Source organism: Prorops nasuta, unplaced genomic scaffold (assembly GCF_024137725.1).
Source record: "Prorops nasuta isolate Cenicafe-Biocafe unplaced genomic scaffold, Cenicafe_Pnas_1.2 PNAS00011, whole genome shotgun sequence".
NCBI classification, from domain to species: domain Eukaryota; kingdom Metazoa; phylum Arthropoda; class Insecta; order Hymenoptera; family Bethylidae; genus Prorops; species Prorops nasuta.
Genome location: NW_027116808.1, coordinates 7,266,644 through 7,287,432, shown reverse-complemented (window position 1 = coordinate 7,287,432; position 20,789 = coordinate 7,266,644). Strand labels below are relative to the sequence as shown.

Below are 20,789 nucleotides of genomic sequence, written 5' to 3'. Positions count from 1 at the left end.
TTAATTATGTGCAATATACAGTACGGTCGCTTACTGTGATAGGACAGATGTATTGAAAACTCACCTTATAGATACAAAACTTTATTATGACATAAATTTCAAAATTATCATAAAAATATCTATAAAATTAATTTACGCGCTAAATGTATATGTTAATATTATATACATTTTATTTTAAGAAAGCAGTACAATGTTTTTTAAGGAAATCCAAATAAATGCAACTTTGAAAAAAATAAACGAATTTGTCATTTTTAATCCATTATTTAATTACATTTTGTACAACAGTTTTAACTGTTTAATTAATTCGATTACATGATAGTTATCATTTCGCTTATATACTTTACATATATGTACACTTACAACCTTTATGAAATTTTCTAATTTTTAGACTTCTTGCTTCTATCGTTACTACAGTAAATTAGGAACGTTTGAAATTTCTGTTTAACATTGCACCAATATTCTCTGTATTACAAAAATCTGTAGCAGCATCTACCTCATCTAATTTATAAAGTGGTGCATGTTTAAATAAAAGAATTGCTAATATTGATAATATAGCTTCTAATGATCTTTTACCATCAGGCAATTCGTTTAACGATTCTGTCCAAACACCAGAAAATCCAATTTTCACTTTTAGCCTATTCGTGACATTTCATTTGTTCACTTATGTTACGTTCGCTTTATAGTTGTAATCTGCATCTCTTATCTGAAGCTGCTCTCTCTAAATTACGTTCACGTGCACGATCTGTGTCTTTCTTGCCTTAAATTATCTTTTATACAGAGAGAGAGAGAGAGAACATGTTATGCAATAGAAGATTAAGAATTATTTTATTAAAATAAAAACATCAAAGTGTTTCATATAATTAAATGTAAATATACTACTTCATACTCGTGTCTTTTAAACGTATAAATTTTAACGCATCTCGATAATAAATTTCCCGTTTGATATTATTGACAAATTGACTTGCTTTTGAGTAATAGTTCATTTGTCTCGTTTCTTCAGCGCGCCCTTATTACCACACGCTGCAAAATGTACGTAATGTGTCCCTTCACATCACTTCATTCATGCCCTCGCTAATTGAGTTACTACGCTGCATATTTCCCTTTATCAATTCATTCACGCATTGCAATCCATCATCCTGTCTACCATTAATGGTTTGGTGTGACTCGAGCAAAGTCAGTGTTGCCTGAAATTTCTCGTGAACCTGAGCAAAAAGGGAAAATGGTATTATCGTGAAATTTGGAGGAATTTCCTCCTCGAATCTCACCCGTTTCTAAAGATCTGCGATATCCTCCATTTGCGTGGAGAGATGATAAATTCTCCATCCGTTGAGCTTTTGCAAAACGTGCTTTTGCTGAGATAATTCCGCAGCTGTTGGTTTTTTTTCCTCGCTGGTACTCACGTCATTCGGCCTTCTATAATGGTGAAGCCTGCTGCCGCATCTGTTCTTCCCAGTGTTTCCTAAGGGGTTTGGCCAAACTTTTAAACCATTTCTACCATTGGCAGGAACATTTTCTAGAAAATAGAGTATAGAATCGTACCTAACAAACTCGGTGTGTGCCTTATTCTTACTGGAATTGGAGTAGTGGTCGAGGAAGCTGGTGATCTTGCGCCACGTCGAATATCAGAGGAGTTTGCCCTCTTTCAGTTAATTTATCCTTTTGATCGTCCTTCATAAGGTATTGATCTGGAACTTGAATCGATTGAGTAGCAGGATGGCTGGCGGTGGCATTGTTGGTTGGAGGAGTGGCATAAACTCGAAGCACTGACGGTTGGACAGATGGTTTTATTTGTAAAGCTTGATCGGTTGTTCCTCCTTGTTGTGTTTGTTGCACAGTCTTTATCGGACCCAAGGGCACTGTTTTGTAACGACATGCAATTCTTACAGCAGTAGTTGTTGCGGGCTGTGGTATACGCGATGGATTCGAAGTATTTGCCGTTGTTGGTGTAACCATGGGAACGGAGCTCAAATTTCTCAAGGAGTTTATAGTTTGTACTACTCGTGGAGCACCTTGCTGCGATTGCACCTGTAAGTTAAAGAAAAAAAAAAGGAATGAATGATGCTTCCGTGGAAGGAATTCAGATGTTATTTAATCGTTACCTGTTGAGGAGGAATTACAATTCTACTGACCGTTACTGAAGATAAGCCTGATGTTTCTGTATTAATGGCTAACTGACGACTAACCATAGGTTGCACTGGCTATTCTATTCGCACTGCCAACTATGGTGGATGTTGCGGCCAATCGATTAACCGCAGCTATTGTACTGCTTATGGGTCTGAAAATCAATGCTGGCTGTACGCTTTGAGTCTATATTCCAGGCTGCACTAGCTATGCATTGACTGTTTGAGGAGCTGGTAATCTTTGTACCACTGGAAGCCGTGTAATACTGTTGTTGCTTTAAAGAACAGGCGCTATTAATCTCGATGTTTTGCCAGAAACCCCAGCCATCATAGCAGCTAGAACGGGCCTTCCTTGGTTACTTGGAGTTATTAATCAAGGTTGTTGACTGCTATAAACTTTTGAAGTTTCTTCCATTCTAAAAAAATATTAAAGTAATGGCACTCACACCTTATGTCATACCTATAAATTTTGCATTCTTTCGTTCCACAGTAGAAACATTCAGTCATATCATAATCGATCTCAGCAATGAATAATAAATTACAATTTGTACCTTGGCATTTATCTGGACTAAACTTTCTGATTTTTTCTCTTCTTCTATCTCGTTTAGTTTCCTTAACTTTGAAAAACTTCCTCAAGAAATCTTGTTTCTTCTGAGCCCCATTCTATCCTAAGAGCGATTCTTGCAGCATTATTTCATTTTTTTTTTGCTAATAAAACACCAACGGATAAAAATCTTGCCCATTGTGTAGAGAAGTTTCAGGAATATTTTATATATCACCATTTAATGTAGAATACAAATATTTCACCATCAATTTTGTATTACATTTGTCAGGCTCTCCAGAATACATATTTTGTGAAAATGTGTGGTGTCCTACACCGCCAGAAAAAATTTCTTTCTTGATCTAAAAATAAATAATTATTAAAATAAATTCTTCATCACTTACAATTTTATTATTTATGTTTTTTTTTACCTTTCATTCTGTTGATAGCGATTTTAAAGTTAATACAGGTAATTTTCTGCGAACAGATAAACAATTTAAATTTAATAGGTAGAAATTTTGCATTTATTTGCTAAATATTCATAGTTCCTTCAATTATTATAAAGTTTTTAATTTTTACCATTATAGATCCCGCAAAATTATTAATTTTAGAAATGGAACAATTTTTTAAATTATTTAAATCAATATTTTCAAAAATATACCCTTTGAAATTTTGGTGTTAATCTAGCCAACAATGTTCTTGAAGTTTGGATATTTGTATAAGTGTTATCCAAAGGCAAAGATTCTCTATCCTTGGAAAATTGGATAAGTCCTGGTCTTCTAGAGAGCCCTCAGATTGGGTTATTCCAATATACGGTCTCTATTAATCAGATCCTGCTTGATGGACAAGTTAGAATCTTACATTAAAAATAATCAATGCGAATATCTTCTTCATAAATTCAATTAACGAAGGGTATATTTTAAACAACACTTAAAGAAAACTTTTTTAGAAATATAAAATTGTGTCACCTCAATCGATAATCCCCCTAGAGCTGTTAAAGTAGCTTCTGTAGTTCCAGCAAAAGTAACTTGTCGAAGAAAAGCATCTGAAGCATGACGTAATAAACTCATAGCATTTTCAGTGACAACAGCAGATGCAAAAATAATCCTTGTTCCATGGGCTACATTTACATATAAACTAAGAGTTTCTGCCCTTCCGTTAGCTAGTTAACCATTTCCTAATGTCAACAAGCTCAAATTTTGTATACGAACTGCCATAAACTGAAATTTATAAGATAACATGAAATACTAAAAATCTTTAATAATTGCAACTATATTTACCTGTACAAATGTAATCAACATTGAAGAAATCTTTTTAGTACTAAAATCCAATTCTTTGTTACTTTTTTTTTATTTTACCTACTGGAACACATCCTTCATAACGACTGCCAACAATGAGGCAACGCACAATAAGAAGTTAATAAATAAATTCAATACAGAAACTTAGTTCTTATACTAGTATCTCTAATTGATTCAAGTCTAAAATAACAAGACAATTTAATTTAAAGTTTACATCAAACGCTATGATTATATAGTTATAAATTATTTACCTCTTATTTTATCCAATAATCTTTGTAGTAAGCCTTTTTTTCTATCAAGTTCTGATGAATTTTCAATAGCTAAATTGAATTTAACTATATAACACTGCTACTCTGTACAAAAAAAGGTTAAACATTTATAGGTTATACACTTAATATTAAACATTGACATATGTATGAATAATATTATATTACAAGTTTTATGCCTACGTGGTGTTGTTAAAATCATTTCAATTAACTTATGCTGCATTGCCTTTTTTGTAAAGATCCGATTTTCAGTCCGATCTATAATTGTAACTTACTCCGAAATATAATTAACCTCAGAATTATGTTAGCTAATCTATAAAATTAATAATTAATAAATAAAGTATTTATTTCCTACAAATCGTAATAAGTAGTAATTAAATTTAATTGAAAAGTAGTCAATGCCAATTTGGATGAATGAAACACATTTATAATTACCTTCTAATTGGAAAGCAGCCACGAAAAGGAAAGGAAGGGTAAGTATTAGCATTCTTAACAGCTCACTAGAAAAATAACCAATGTAAGGCCTTTAAGGATTTTTAAGTTACTTTTAGAATAGTTTTAGTGCTGTTAAGATCGCTTCATTATAAAGAATGAGGAAACCAAACGCTTATCCTATTAACAGTAATGATTAAAGGCCAACTTTTAATAGACTTTAAAGTCCTTAAGTCAAACTTCAATCATATGTTAATAAGATAAATTGATTATGTATTGGGATGAACTTTGTTATATTTTCTACAGGTTTTAAAGAACTTTATAAATTTTATAAATATTTAAGTGTCTTACGGTATTATAGCTGTTATTGAGCTATCAAATGATGTATTGCACGCAGGGCATCATTGATGCTCCAGTTTTTATTTGCAAGTTTTGCACGTTGTAAATAGGACTGATAACATTTCTGATAAGCTTACAATGCATAGTCTTGGCTTGCGTAATTCAACTAAATAAAGTTCTCGAACGACTTCTGCACTGGATAGAAATGTCTTTCGTCTTCAAATAAAAATTTCTTATTATGAGCTGCTGTGTCTATTTCTATTGCCTTTAACGTTCAAATGGTTACTACAAAAATAAAATATTAATTCAAAAAAATATTAATATCTTTCTACTAGAACCAATTTATAATTATTCCGATAACTAACCTTATAGTAGCCAGAGGTTTTCTTTTACCACATCTTTTGCTTTTTAAATAGTTAATTCTTGGCAAAACTATCTTTATTTCTTTAGATATCAACTGTGAAGCTTCTGTCGAACCTACGTCAAAATTTAATTAAATAATTAATTAAAAATGTTTGATTTTTGTAATTCGAATAATGTAAGTTAATTTATAGAATATATTGCATCAGTTTCTAGCATATACCTTTGCTATTAAACTGAGAATTATAGCTATCATTCATATTAGAGTGCTCTCTTAATGATATATCAGAGCTATAATTTTCTTGAGAGTTAATTCTGTCCGTTGCTATATTATTTGCTGAAAATAAATATATATTCAATTACTTACAGTATGGAATATGAATTATTAATTACAATTTTCTCATAAAATACTTTACCTTTAGCTAATGTAGGCTCTTCCTGTTTTTCGATATGGTAAAACATTTTTAAAAATTGATAGAGACTAAGTCTGCAATTTATTAAATCAGTTTGGGCCTGATGAATTGTAGCATCACGCTCCTTATAATAACGAGCTCGTAAAGATCTAACACGTTGACCCTTTTCAAGTCTATCTAATTTCAATTCTTCGTCAATTATTAATTTTGTTAATTTATCTACAAGATGAAAAAGTCATTATAAAAAAACAAAAGTCTATATAAAATATCCGGTTTTTAGAATTCATATAAAAATGTATAGAAATTAATAACACAATTTTAGACAATCAACTAACCAAGATATATCCATATATTTGACGTCCGTTTAGTTAGCTTAACACCTATTTCTTTATGGAAAGATTCTACCAAGTTATTAGTTCTAACTGGAGACTCGAAATTACTAATCACTGAAGCTATTGGTAGCCACGTATTTTTTAGATAATTTATAAATACTTGTAAAGATAAATAGTGTTCCTCATAGCCTAGTAAAACCAACATTTCGATCAAGTTTAACGCATCTTCAAACATATATTCTGGGATTAGCGGTAAAGATTTCACCATGAATAGTATTTCCAGTGGTTCATCAGAAAGCTCTAAAGATTTCCATTTTCTTGTTACTGCCTAAAATAGAGAAAACAAATTTTATACTTAAAACAGATATAATCACTTAAAAATCTTCAAGATCATAATATTAAATAATTATTATACCTGACAGAAATGAAACCAGCATCCGTGTATAGATGCTTCCGGAAATTGATTATTTAACGCTGATGTAGCAGCCTTCTCAAAGTCTGCCATTACAAACTTCAAATTAGTCTTCAGCTGTGGAGCTAGTTTTACAACTTCATTAAATATGGCATTATATAAAGTCATTGACTTTGATTCGCATAATATGAATATCGTAGCAATTCCCTGAAAGATTAATATATATTAAATCAAATTTTAGAAGTTCAAATTAATCTCAAATATAAATAGTTCTAAGCTATACCTTGTCGATATATCTTATGTGTATTGAGTACAATTGACTGAAATGGGGAACTCGTGGCAATACCTAAATTTAAAAAATTTAAACTGCAGGCTACAAAATTATATTTTACAACAATTATAGCATAAGTTACATTAATAATTTGCTACATACCGAAAAGGTGCCATCAACATAAATTTCCTCCGACTTATTTAAAGCATCCAGTAATTTGTCGCTGCTAAAGAAAAATGCACATTTTCCATCATCCGATACCACCTTTCCTTTATAAAAACCATTTAATGGCTCATAATTGTTTAATAACATGTCTAAATCATGTATCGTAGATGGTAGTGCTGGTCTGGACTTTATTCTTTCACGTGATAATACAGATTTCATACTACCATATGTTATGTGCGCTGCAGCAGCTGGATTATTTCTACACACTCCGTCAAAGATCTCCTTATTCGTAAGAGATGATTCTTGACACGTTTTTATCATTTCAGCTTTTAGCTGTGCAATCTCAGAGACATACAACTTAGTAGAATGATTATGATCATTTTTAAGCAAATACATATCATTTTTCCTTAACAATAATCCAGGGCATTGATGACTACGTCTTTTGGAGCATCTAAAGATATGCGTATATCTTGAATCTATGTTGTAAGTATAATTTTCGTAAAGGTATACTTTACTCCCGCTTCTTTTACCGTCAATAACTTGCATCTACGAGAAGAATAAAATTTTACATAGAAATACATGTCATCTTTAAAGGTTATGTTTGACATTTCGAAAGGGTGTTTAATATTAATGTTTTAATTATATTCTTACCTTTCTACAGGCGAAATAATATTTACTTCCGTAAACGACTCCAATAAATTTTCTTCAATCACAAGTCTCCAATTTTCTGTCCAGCTCGATTTACTCCGAAAATTGATACAGTGCTCCAATTGCTGCAATCCCGCCAAAAAATACATTTGGTAATCAGGGGTGGATTAAATTCGAGGCTACGCTATAGTTTGTGTAAAAGTCGCCCTTCGATGTAGCGTAATTAATCTTTTCAAAGGGAATACTTTAGGCGCGGTGTCAGATCGAAATTTTGTCCAACATGATAAAACCTCATATGAAAATCACGATATTTAAATTAACTTCCTGTAAATTAGAGTGACCAGAGGTAATACGAGATAAACACGGGGAAGCAAAATCGTATTTTTGAACTATTTTTCATTAACTCTAGTCACTCTAATTTACAAAAAGTTAATTTAAATATCGTGATTTTCATATGAGGTTTTATCATGTTGGACAAAATTTCGATCCGATACCGGCCCGGTGTCACAGTTAACTTCAAGACGATACGAAGTTGACGTGTGAGAAGACCTAACCAAGGAGAGGAGGTTAAGAAAAACAAGAATAGCCTAATTATTAGATAAGTATAATTTTTATTTTGCTATGAGACATTTTATTATGTAAGAATAAATACTTTGTGGAAAATTCATTGTTTTTTCAGATACAAATGGAATTTCGTGCAGCATTGCAAAGTGGATTATTGGTTAGTTCAGGAAGAAGGATATTTTGAAAATGTTTGTGGTGCAACAGCAAGTTTTGCAGAAACGCTTCTTTTAATGACAATAAAATCAATAGTTTATGATTGAAGAAGCTTGCAGCCATGTGAAATTAGTCCAAATGTGTGCAACAAGAACAGGTCGCATGTTGCGTCAGTTAATATGTATGAAACTAATTGACATATGGCAATACGAAGAAAATATAATTGCTTATTTCAAAGCAGTTTTAAATGAAAGAGTTCCCAGGTATTTCCAGTAGTTTTAGAAACAAGTTTGGCTGCATTCAAATACCATACTTCCATATTCTTAATATATTAATAAAACATATTTTAAAAGTTCTTAGCTTAGATCCTATTGGATTTGATAGCTACAGTCCAAAATGAGCGACAGCTACACCTAAGCATAAATTAAAGATGTGGCCTGGTTATGTGACGGTAGCAAATGAGTACGAAAGAGGCTTAAAACTTTGTCTAGAAACAAAACATAGAATCTTACATACTACTACAGTTTATTCATTAATGTAAGTCTTGACAATAAATATGTAGTAAGAATTGTAATTTTCCCAGTAACGTGGTTTATTATTTGATAATTATAGGCGTGAACTGAATGAACAAGAAAGGCTCTTCATTCAAAGATGCTTTAATGAAATGTAATGACTCGTTAAATAATAGAACTTATAAAATCGATGACATTGCTTGGAATAAATCTCCTATGACCACTTTTGAAAGGAAAAATGGAACTATAACATTAGTTCATTATTATATTAATTTACAAATTCAAGATACAAAACAGCCCTTACTAGTGCATCGTAATAAAATATGTATCATATTTCAAGAAATCTTTTCATAAGGTAATTTTTGATGTTTATTTCTTTTGAAAAAAAAAACGGCTAATTATTTTTATTAATTTCAGAATAATAATTGCTATCCGGACCGTATTATCGTGTATAAACAGTATACACCTTACAGTAGTAGATTTGGATTTCTGCAGCATCTCTTCGCAGATAGGTCTGACAGACTGGATTGGAACCTTCAACAATTTTCTCTGCATAGCTGGTTTGAAAAGGATGGAGAATACAAATTCTGCATATTCAATGTAAGTTAGTCTTGATAGCAATACTTTTTTTTAAACAAAGTTGTAAGAGTTATATCTCACAGATATAAAACTATTGAATTTGTAAATAGTTTTCGCAGCAACTTAATTGACATGCTTTACCATAATTTTTTAGGAGGATACGATGACTGCAAAATGCTAACTTTGCCATGCTTGGATGATTCTTCTGGAGAATCAAGGATAATTGAAGTACAGAATAAACAGCAAACTGGAATATGACAAATTATTAAGAGCAACTTTAAAATCAGAAACAAGAACAATTTAAAGTTTTATTATTGGTAAGTTTAAAAGATATTGGCCCATTTACGTTAATTAATTAAAAGTATTTTTCAGGCCTAACTGTGAAAATCAAATAAAAGAAATCTTTTATGGCTGGGATAATTCGGAATGGAATCAATTATAACTCAGCGATGACCAATAAATTAATATTGCTGTAAAGCTGAATCTTGGTGACTTAGAACATATTCTAGCATTGCAGCAAGAGAATCCTTTTGCATGATTTTAAACATTTTTAAACCAGTTAGTTAATTACTATTTACATTTGCAATTTTATTAAACTATGTACAAGCTATTTTTATGTTAAATTTGTACTGAATATGCTTGGTGTTCTATTCTTAAATTATCACATGTATAGAAATACAATTATTTGTACAATTATTATAAAAATACAATATTTCCGAAAAGTATATTCATCAATTAGTTTTCAGAGGAATTGGAAAATGCTCTATAAAGCAAGATTGGCCAATTCTGATTCTGTCATACTGCATTAACTGGAGGCAAATAATATTCCATCTTATTTGCAAAGAAACAATTAAATCATATTCTGGATAAAAAAATTTTTATTTTCAAACAATTTTCGATTGCATCAATTTATTAATTTTAAATTAAGAATTCAAGAGCGCCCTCAGGCGGATACATATAACCAAATTACCAACAGGGTTGGATTGAATTCGAGCCTACGCTATAGTTTGTGCAAGAGTCGCCTTTCGATGCAGCGTAAAGCTTTTCGGCGGGGAAAATTTTACTATTACGGGACGTCTGTGAGAGAAGTAAGAGAGGGAGATCGGAAATGCTCGGGAAACTTATGCAAATGTAGTGAATGATAAATCGGTGAGAAGCAGACGACTGTATCACTGTAAGTAAAGTGACAGACCTAACCAAGGAAAGGAGGTTAACAGGACATTATTAGATAAGTATTTTTTACTAAGTTATTGAATATTTTAGTATTAAGAAATATATACTTTGTGGAATTTTTATTTGTTTGTTTCAGATGCAAATTAAATTTCATGCGGCGTCGGAAAGTGGATTATACAATGAATGCAGTTTTAAATGAAAGAGTTCCTACGGTAGGTCCAATAGCTTTATAAAATAGTATGATCATATTGCGTGTTTTATCCATAAATGAATTATTTATATTTATATTTAAAATTATAGAAACTGCAGGAAGTTCATTTTAAATAAACTGGAGCATGAGCGTAACAAGCATGATGAGTCTTTCGCTCCAATCATCTTCTTCTGTGCCACCTCTGTTCTGTGCAAGCTTCAAGTTCAATGGATCCACCTTAACAAGCTACATATTCGTCTAACCTACAAGGAAGTCTAATGGGTCCTCCCCAACATAATTATCATAGTTTACACAAAACTATTTACCTGGGTCACCGATGCCTCTTTAGTGAACCACCTATGTCTCAGCCTTCTCCACGATCATTATCACACCAAATTCTACCAAAAATGTGTTCACAAGTACTCATTATGTATATATTTTACAATTAAAAATTATATTGTGTTTATACATTGCACAAAATTATTTGAATAAATACAATTAAATAATATATATTGTACACTTTTTAAAAACTATTGCCTATATTTTTTTCATTATAGAAACTATAACATTACAGAATATAATCTCAATATAATTTAAAACAAAAGAGCATAACGAAAAACACATTTCAATTAACAATTCATTCCTGGATAAAACACGCAAGCATATTGGAAGTATGGTATTTAAATGTAACCAAACTTGCTTCTAAAACTACTGGATATACCTGGGAACTCTTTCATTTAAAACTGCTTTGAAATAAGCAATTACATTTTCTTCGTATGGCCATATGTCAATTAGTTTCATACATATTAACTGACGCAACATGCGACCTGTTCTTGTTGCACACATTTGGACAAATTTCACATGGCTGCAAGCTTCTTAAATCATAAACTACTGATTTTATTGTCATTAAAAGAAGCGTTTCTGCAAAACTTGCTGTTGCACCACAAACATTTTCAAAATATCCTTCTTCCTGAACTAACCAATAATCCACTTTGCAATGCTGCACGAAATTCCATTTGTATCTGAAAAAACAATGAAATTTCCACAAAGTATTTATTCTTATATAATAAAATGTTTCGTAGCTAAATAAAAATTATACTTATCTAATAATTAGGCTATTCTTGTTTTTCTTAACCTCCTCTCCTTGGTTAGGTCTTCTCACACGTCAACTTCGTATCGTCTTGAAGTTAACTGTGACACCGGGCCGGTGTCAGGACGAAATTTTGTCCAACATGATAAAACCTCGTATGAAAATCACGATATTTAAATTAACTTCTTGTAAATTAGAGTGACTAGAGTTAATGAAAAATAGTTCAAAAATACGATTTTGCTTTCTCGTGTTTATCTCGTATTACCTCTGGTCACTCTAATTTACAGGAAGTTAATTTAAATATCGTGATTTTCATATGAGGTTTTATCATGTTGGACAAAATTTCGATCTGACACCGCGCCTAAAGTATTCCCTTTGAAAAGATTTACGCTACATCGAGGGGCGACTTTTACACAAACTATATCGTAGCCTCGAATTTAATCCACCCCTGATTACCAAATGTATTTTTTGGCGGGATTGCAGCAATTGGAGCACTGCATCAATTTTCGGAGTAAATCGAGCTGGACAGAAAATTGGAGACTTGCGATTGAAGAAAATTTATTGGAGTCGTTTACGGAAGTAAATATTATTTCACCTGTAGAAAGGTAAGAATATAATTAAAACATTAATATTAAACTCCCTTTCGAAATGTCAAACATAACCTTTAAAGATGACATGTATTTCTATGTAAAATTTGATTCTTCTTGTAGATGCAAGTTATCGACGGTAAAAGAAGCGGGAGTAAAGTGTATCTTTACGAAGATTATACATATAATATTGATTCAAGATATTCACATATCTTCAGATGCACCAAAAGAAATGAGCTTAAATGTATCGCATTACTGAAAATGAAAGATGATACTTACCACCTGGAAAAAAGACACAACCATGCTGGTGATTCTTTTTTAAATCATATTACACAACTAAAGGCTGAAATGATAAAAATGTGTCAAGATTCAACTCTTACGAATAGAGAAATATTTGACGGAGTGTGCAGAAAAAATCCAGCTGCTGCAGCGCACATAACATATAATAGCATGAAATCTGTATTATCACGTGAAAGAATAAAGTCCAGACCAGCACTACCATTTACGATACATGATTTAGACATGTTATTAAACAATTATGAGCCATTAAATGGTTTTTATAAAGGAAAGGTGGTATCGGAGGATGGAAAATGTGCATTTTTCTTTAGCAGCGACAAATTACTGGATGCTTTAAATAAGTCGGGGGAAATTTATGTTGATGGCACCTTTTCGGTATGTAGCAAATTATTAATATAACTTATGCTATAATTGTTGTAGTAAAATATAATTTTGTAGCCTGCAGTTTCAATTTTTTAAATTTAGGTATTGCCACGAGTTCCCCACTTCAGTCAATTGTACTCAATACACATAAGATATATCGACAAGGTATAGCTTAGAACTATTTATATTTGAAATTAATTTGAACTTCTAAAATTTTATTTAATATATATTAATCTTTCAGGGAATTGCTACGATATTCATATTATGCGAATCAAAGTCAATGACTTTATATAATGCCATATTTAATGAAATTGTGAAACTAGCTCCACAATTGAAGAATAATTTGAAATTCATAATGGCAGACTTTGAGAAGGCAGCTACGTCGGCGTTAAATCGACAATTTCCGGAAGCATCGATACACGGATGCTGGTTTCATTTTTGTCAGGTATAATAATTATTTTTTATTGTTACTACTTAAAATTGATTTCTTATAATGTAATTGTATTTTTCTTTTTATTGTAGTGTATTTTGCGAAAATGGAAAAAATTGGGCCTTAAGAGTGCACCAAACAATTTGCTTTCAATGTCAATGACACTGCCATTGTTACCGCATGAAACTTTCCAAGAAGCTATGAATATTATGCAGGAAATCGCAGATAGACAATGCGATGAATACCCGAACATTTTATTGTTCATGACATATATGAGGACTACATGGTTACCAATTTCGCGTAAAGTTAGCGTGTATGGTTGTCCGATTCGTACTAATAATCTCGTTGAATCGTTTCACAACGTTTTAACACAGAGAATGCAACAAATACGACCAAATATTTGGTCATTCATAGGTATTATATTCAAATTACTTTGGGATTTGCATGTAAATAATAATTATCATAAAAATGTATTTTTCATGTTTAATTTTTTATAATATATATAAAAGCAATGATAATAATTATCATTGCTTTTAATATATATTATAAAAAATTAAACATGAAATATACATTTTTCTAAGTACAGTTTAATATATTAATTCAATAATCTTCATATTTCTATTAGATAATATTATAAAGTTAATTAAGGACCATGAAATAGATTGTAATCGTATAGAAAGAGGATTAAGTGTAAAAAGGCCTCGTTCGAGGTTCAACAAAAATAAAAATATAAAAATTAAAGAAGCACAAGAAAATTTGGATATGAAAATTTATACAGTCAAGGATTTTCTAAATATGTTTAATAAAGAACACGAGCAGCAACAGTACGAGGCATTTTTGCTAAATAGTAAGTATTTGTATTTACCAGCTTATATTTTAAATAATTGAAATTAAAACAATTTTACATTCTTTATAGATAATGTTGAGATCGAAGACGAAGTGATAGGAAATATACATGCTGAAGGTGAAATTGGAACAGCAAACATGCAAAATTTAACGGATAACCAACAACAGGTTCAGGGAGAATTTGAAGAAATTAATGGTAAAAATATTGACTTTGATATAAATTTAACTTTCTTTCCAAAAATATAAATATAAATATAAATTATATTTTTAGCTGCTTCTAATACAACAAGCTTAGGATATAGAAGAACAACTCAGCCAGTAGGAGGTAATAATTTTATGCTATAAGTACTACAATAATAATGTATAACATTTTATTCAATACTACTTAGTAACTAGCTTATATTTTTAAAAAATTTCAAATTGAAACAATTTCACATTCTTTACAGATGATGTTAACATAGAAGATGAAGTAAATGGAAATATACAGGCTGAAGGTAAAGTTGAAATAGAAAACATGGAAAATTTAGCGGATAACCAACAAATGGTTCAGAGAGAGTTTGAAGAGCTAGATGGTAAAAAAAATTACAATTCATAATAAGTTAATATTTTTAAGGCGTTCTCTGTGTTGTAGAATCTTTATACGATTTTTAATAACAATTCTTTCAGATGATATTTATTTAGTACCGGAAGACGATTTTAGTTATTTACTGAACAATGATATTGGGTCAACATTTGAGGAAGAAAGACCGTTTTATCCAGTCGATAAGTCGTTCGAGAACGTTGATTTAGTTGAATTACGCAAGCCAGGGCTGTGCATTGTATGTTTATCAGAAATGTCATCAGTCCTATTTACACCGTGCAATCATTTATGCATTTGCAAAACTTGCAAATCAAAACTGGAGCACGAACGATGCCCTGCGTGCAATACATCCTTTGATAACTCTATAACAGCTATAATACCGTAAGACACTTAAATATTTATAAAATTGATAAAGTTCTTTAAAACCTATAGATAATATAACAAAGTTCATCCCATCACATAGTCAATTTATCTTATTAACATATGATTGAAGTTTGACTTAAGGACTTTAAAGTCTATTAAAAGTTGGCCTTTAATCATTACTGTTAATAGGATAAGCGTTTGGTTTCCTCATTCTTTATAATGAAGCGATCTTAACAGCACTAAAACTATTCTAAAAGTAACTTAAAAATCCTTAAAGGCCTTACATTGGTTATTTTTCTAGTGAGCTGTTAAGAATGCTAATACTTACCCTTCCTTTCCTTTTCGTGGCTGCTTTCCAATTAGAAGGTAATTATAAATGTGTTTCATTCATCCAAATTGGCATTGACTACTTTTCAATTAAATTTAATTACTACTTATTACGATTTGTAGGAAATAAATACTTTATTTATTAATTATTAATTTTATAGATTAGCTAACATAATTCTGAGGTTAATTATATTTCGGAGTAAGTTACAATTATAGATCGGACTGAAAATCGGATCTTTACAAAAAAGGCAATGCAGCATAAGTTAATTGAAATGATTTTAACAACACCACGTAGGCATAAAACTTGTAATATAATATTATTCATACATATGTCAATGTTTAATATTAAGTGTATAACCTATAAATGTTTAACCTTTTTTTGTACAGAGTAGCAGTGTTATATAGTTAAATTCAATTTAGCTATTGAAAATTCATCAGAACTTGATAGAAAAAAAGGCTTACTACAAAGATTATTGGATAAAATAAGAGGTAAATAATTTATAACTATATAATCATAGCGTTTGATGTAAACTTTAAATTAAATTGTCTTGTTATTTTAGACTTGAATCAATTAGAGATACTAGTATAAGAACTAAGTTTCTGTATTGAATTTATTTATTAACTTCTTATTGTGCGTTGCCTCATTGTTGGCAGTCGTTATGAAGGATGTGTTCCAGTAGGTAAAATAAAAAAAAAGTAACAAAGAATTGGATTTTAGTACTAAAAAGATTTCTTCAATGTTGATTACATTTGTACAGGTAAATATAGTTGCAATTATTAAAGATTTTTAGTATTTCATGTTATCTTATAAATTTCAGTTTATGGCAGTTCGTATACAAAATTTGAGCTTGTTGACATTAGGAAATGGTTAACTAGCTAACGGAAGGGCAGAAACTCTTAGTTTATATGTAAATGTAGCCCATGGAACAAGGATTATTTTTGCATCTGCTGTTGTCACTGAAAATGCTATGAGTTTATTACGTCATGCTTCAGATGCTTTTCTTCGACAAGTTACTTTTGCTGGAACTACAGAAGCTACTTTAACAGCTCTAGGGGGATTATCGATTGAGGTGACACAATTTTATATTTCTAAAAAAGTTTTCTTTAAGTGTTGTTTAAAATATACCCTTCGTTAATTGAATTTATGAAGAAGATATTCGCATTGATTATTTTTAATGTAAGATTCTAACTTGTCCATCAAGCAGGATCTGATTAATAGAGACCGTATATTGGAATAACCCTATCTGAGGGCTCTCTAGAAGACCAGGACTTATCCAATTTTCCAAGGATAGAGAATCTTTGCCTTTGGATAACACTTATACAAATATCCAAACTTCAAGAACATTGTTGGCTAGATTAACACCAAAATTTCAAAGGGTATATTTTTGAAAATATTGATTTAAATAATTTAAAAAATTGTTCCATTTCTAAAATTAATAATTTTTCGGGATCTATAATGGTAAAAATTAAAAACTTTATAATAATTGAAGGAACTATGAATATTTAGCAAATAAATGCAAAATTTCTACCTATTAAATTTAAATTGTTTATCTGTTCGCAGAAAATTACCTGTATTAACTTTAAAATCGCTATCAACAGAATGAAAGGTAAAAAAAATCATAAATAATAAAATTGTAAGTGATGAAGAATTTATTTTAATAATTATTTATTTTTAGATCAAGAAAGAAATTTTTTCTGGCGGTGTAGGACACCACACATTTTCACAAAATATGTATTCTGGAGAGCCTGACAAATGTAATACAAAATTGATGGTGAAATATTTGTATTCTACATTAAATGGTGATATATTAAATATTCCTGAAACTTCTCTACACAATGGGCAAGATTTTTATCCGTTGGTGTTTTATTAGCAAAAAAAAATGAAATAATGCTGCAAGAATCGCTCTTAGGATAGAATGGGGCTCAGAAGAAACAAGATTTCTTGAGAAAGTTTTTCAAAGTTGAGAAAACTAAACGAGATAGAAGAAGAGAAAAAATCAGAAAGTTTAGTCCAGATAAATGCCAAGGTACAAATTGTAATTTATTATTCATTGCTGGGATCGATTATGATATGACTGAATGTTGCTACTGTGGAACGAAAGAATGCAAAATTTATAGGTATGACATAAGGTGTGAGTGCCATTACTTTAATATTTTTTTAGAATGGAAGAAACTTCAAAAGTTTATAGCAGTCAACAACCTTGATTAATAACTCCAAGTAACCAAGGAAGGCCCGTTCTAGCTGCTATGATGGCTGGGGTTTCTGGCAAAACATCGAGATTAATAGCGCCTGTTCTTTAAAGCAACAACAGTATTACACGGCTTCCAGTGGTACAAAGATTACCAGCTCCTCAAACAGTCAATGCATAGCTAGTGCAGCCTGTAATATAGACTCAAAGCGTACAGCCAGCATTGATTTTCAGACCCATAAGCAGTACAATAGCTGCGGTTAATCGATTGGCCGCAACAACCACCATAGTTGGCAGTGCGAATAGAATAGCCAGTGCAACCTATGGTTAGTCGTCAGTTAGCCATTAATACAGAAACATCAGGCTTATCTTCAGTAACGGTCAGTAGAATTGTAATTCCTCCTCAACAGGTAACGATTAAATAACATCTGAATTCCTTCCACGGAAGCATCATTCATTCCTTTTTTTTTCTTTAACTTACAGGTGCAATCGCAGCAAGGTGCTCCACGAGTAGTACAAACTATAAACTCCTTGAGAAATTTGAGCTCCGTTCCCAGGGTTACACCAACAACGGCAAATACTTCGAATCCATCGCGTATACCACAGCCCGCAACAACTACTGCTGTAAGAATTGCATGTCGTTACAAAACAGTGCCCTTGGGTCCGGTAAAGACTGTGCAACAAACACAACAAGGAGGAACAACCGATCAAGCTTTACAAATAAAACCATCTGTCCAACCGTCAGTGCTTCGAGTTTATGCCACTCCTCCAACCAACAATGCCACCGCCAGCCATCCTGCTACTCAATCGATTCAAGTTCCAGGTCAATACCTTATGAAGGACGATCAAAAGGATAAATTAACTGAAAGGAGGGCAAACTCCTCTGATATTCGACGTGGCGCAAGATCACCAGCTTCCTCGACCACTACTCCAATTCCAGTAAGAATAAGGCACACACCGAGTTTGTTAGGTATGATTCTATACTCTATTTTCTAGAAAATGTTCCTGCCAATGGTAGAAATGGTTTAAAAGTTTGGCCAAACCCCTTAGGAAACACTGGGAAGAACAGATGCGGCAGCAGGCTTCACCATTATAGACGGCCGAATGACGTGAGTACCAGCGAGGAAAAAAAACCAACAGCTGCGGAATTATCTCAGCAAAAGCACGTCTTGCAAAAGCTCAACGGATGGAGAATTTATCATCTCTCCACGCAAATGGAGGATATCGCAGATCTTTAGAAACGGGTGAGATTCGAGGAGGAAATTCCTCCAAATTTCACGATAATACCATTTTCCCTTATTGCTCAGGTTCACGAGAAATTTCAGGCACCACTGACTTTGCTCGAGTCACACCAAACCATTAATGGTAGACAGGATGATGGATTGCAATGCGTGAATGAATTGATAAAGGGAAATATGCAGCGTAGTAACTCAATTAGCGAGGGCATGAATGAAGTGATGTGAAGGGACACATTACGTACATTTTGCAGCGTGTGGTAATAAGCGCGCGCTGAAGAAACGAGACAAATGAACTATTACTCAAAAGCAAGTCAATTTGTCAATAATATCAAACGGGAAATTTATTATCGAGATGCGTTAAAATTTATACGTTTAAATGACACGAGTATGAAGTAGTATATTTACATTTAATTATATGAAACACTTTGATGTTTTTATTTTAATAAAATAATTCTTAATCTTCTATTGCATAACATGTTCTCTCTCTCTCTCTCTCTCTCTCTCTCTCTGTATAAAAGATAATTTAAGGCAAGAAAGACACAGATCGTGCACGTGAACGTAATTTAGAGAGAGCAGCTTCAGATAAGAGATCCAGATTACAACTATAAAGCGAACGTAACATAAGCGAACAAATGAAATGTCACGAATAGGCTAAAAGTGAAAATTGGATTTTCTGGTGTTTGGACAGAATCGTTAAACGAATTGCCTGATGGTAAAAGATCATTAGAAGCTATATTATCAATATTAGCAATTCTTTTATTTAAACATGCACCACTTTATATATTAGATGAAGTAGATGCTGCTACAGATTTTTGTAATACAGAGAATATTGGTGCAATGTTAAACAGAAATTTCAAACGTTCCTAATTTACTGTAGTAGCGATAGAAGCAAGAAGTCTAAAAATTAGAAAATTTCATAAAAGTTGTAAGTGTACATATATGTAAAGTATATAAGCGAAATGATAACTATCATGTAATCGAATTAATTAAACAGTTAAAACTGTTGTACAAAATGTAATTAAATAATGGATTAAAAATGACAAATTCGTTTATTTTTTTCAAAGTTGCATTTATTTGGATTTCCTTAAAAAACATTGTACTGCTTTCTTAAAATAAAATGTATATAATATTAACATATACATTTAGCGCGTAAATTAATTTTATAGATATTTTTATGATAATTTTGAAATTTATGTCATAATAAAGTTTTGTATCTATAAGGTGAGTTTTCAATACATCTGTCCTATCACAGTAAGCGACCGTACTGTATATTGCACATAATTAACATGGATATATGCAATAGTATGATGATGATGTTTACTAGCAATTGGTTAAAAATAAACATTGCAATTTATATACCCTAAGAACGGTTCACGTGTTACCAGTGTTACCGTAGTCTAACAGGCTAGAGTCTAGACTATCACACACGGAGCTCGGGTTCAAGTCTCGCAATAGATATTTTTTTTTTATGAATTTTTATTATTTTCATAGCCAAATTCGATTTCACATTTGAAAGAACGATCAATAAAAGATTTCATATGATTTACAGTTTATGGTTATCAAGGTTTATTTCGCACAAATGAAAATAAATATTACATTTCAAATACCGTAGGAACACTTCACGTGTTACCAATGTGAGCATAGCCTAACGCACAAGAGTCTGCACTATCATGCGCGGAGCTCGGGTTCGCGTCCCATCCTAGATCAACTA

At 31.6% G+C, this 20,789-nt stretch overlaps 2 pseudogenes; one reads left to right on the top strand and one right to left on the bottom strand.

Moving 5' to 3' along the window:
* Nucleotides 1–979: 979 nt before the first annotated feature.
* Nucleotides 980–4,040, bottom strand: LOC136777318 (histone deacetylase complex subunit SAP130-like; annotated as a pseudogene).
* A 12,270-nt stretch (nt 4,041–16,310) lies between these two features.
* Nucleotides 16,311–19,370, top strand: LOC136777317 (histone deacetylase complex subunit SAP130-like; annotated as a pseudogene).
* Nucleotides 19,371–20,789: the final 1,419 nt, after the last annotated feature.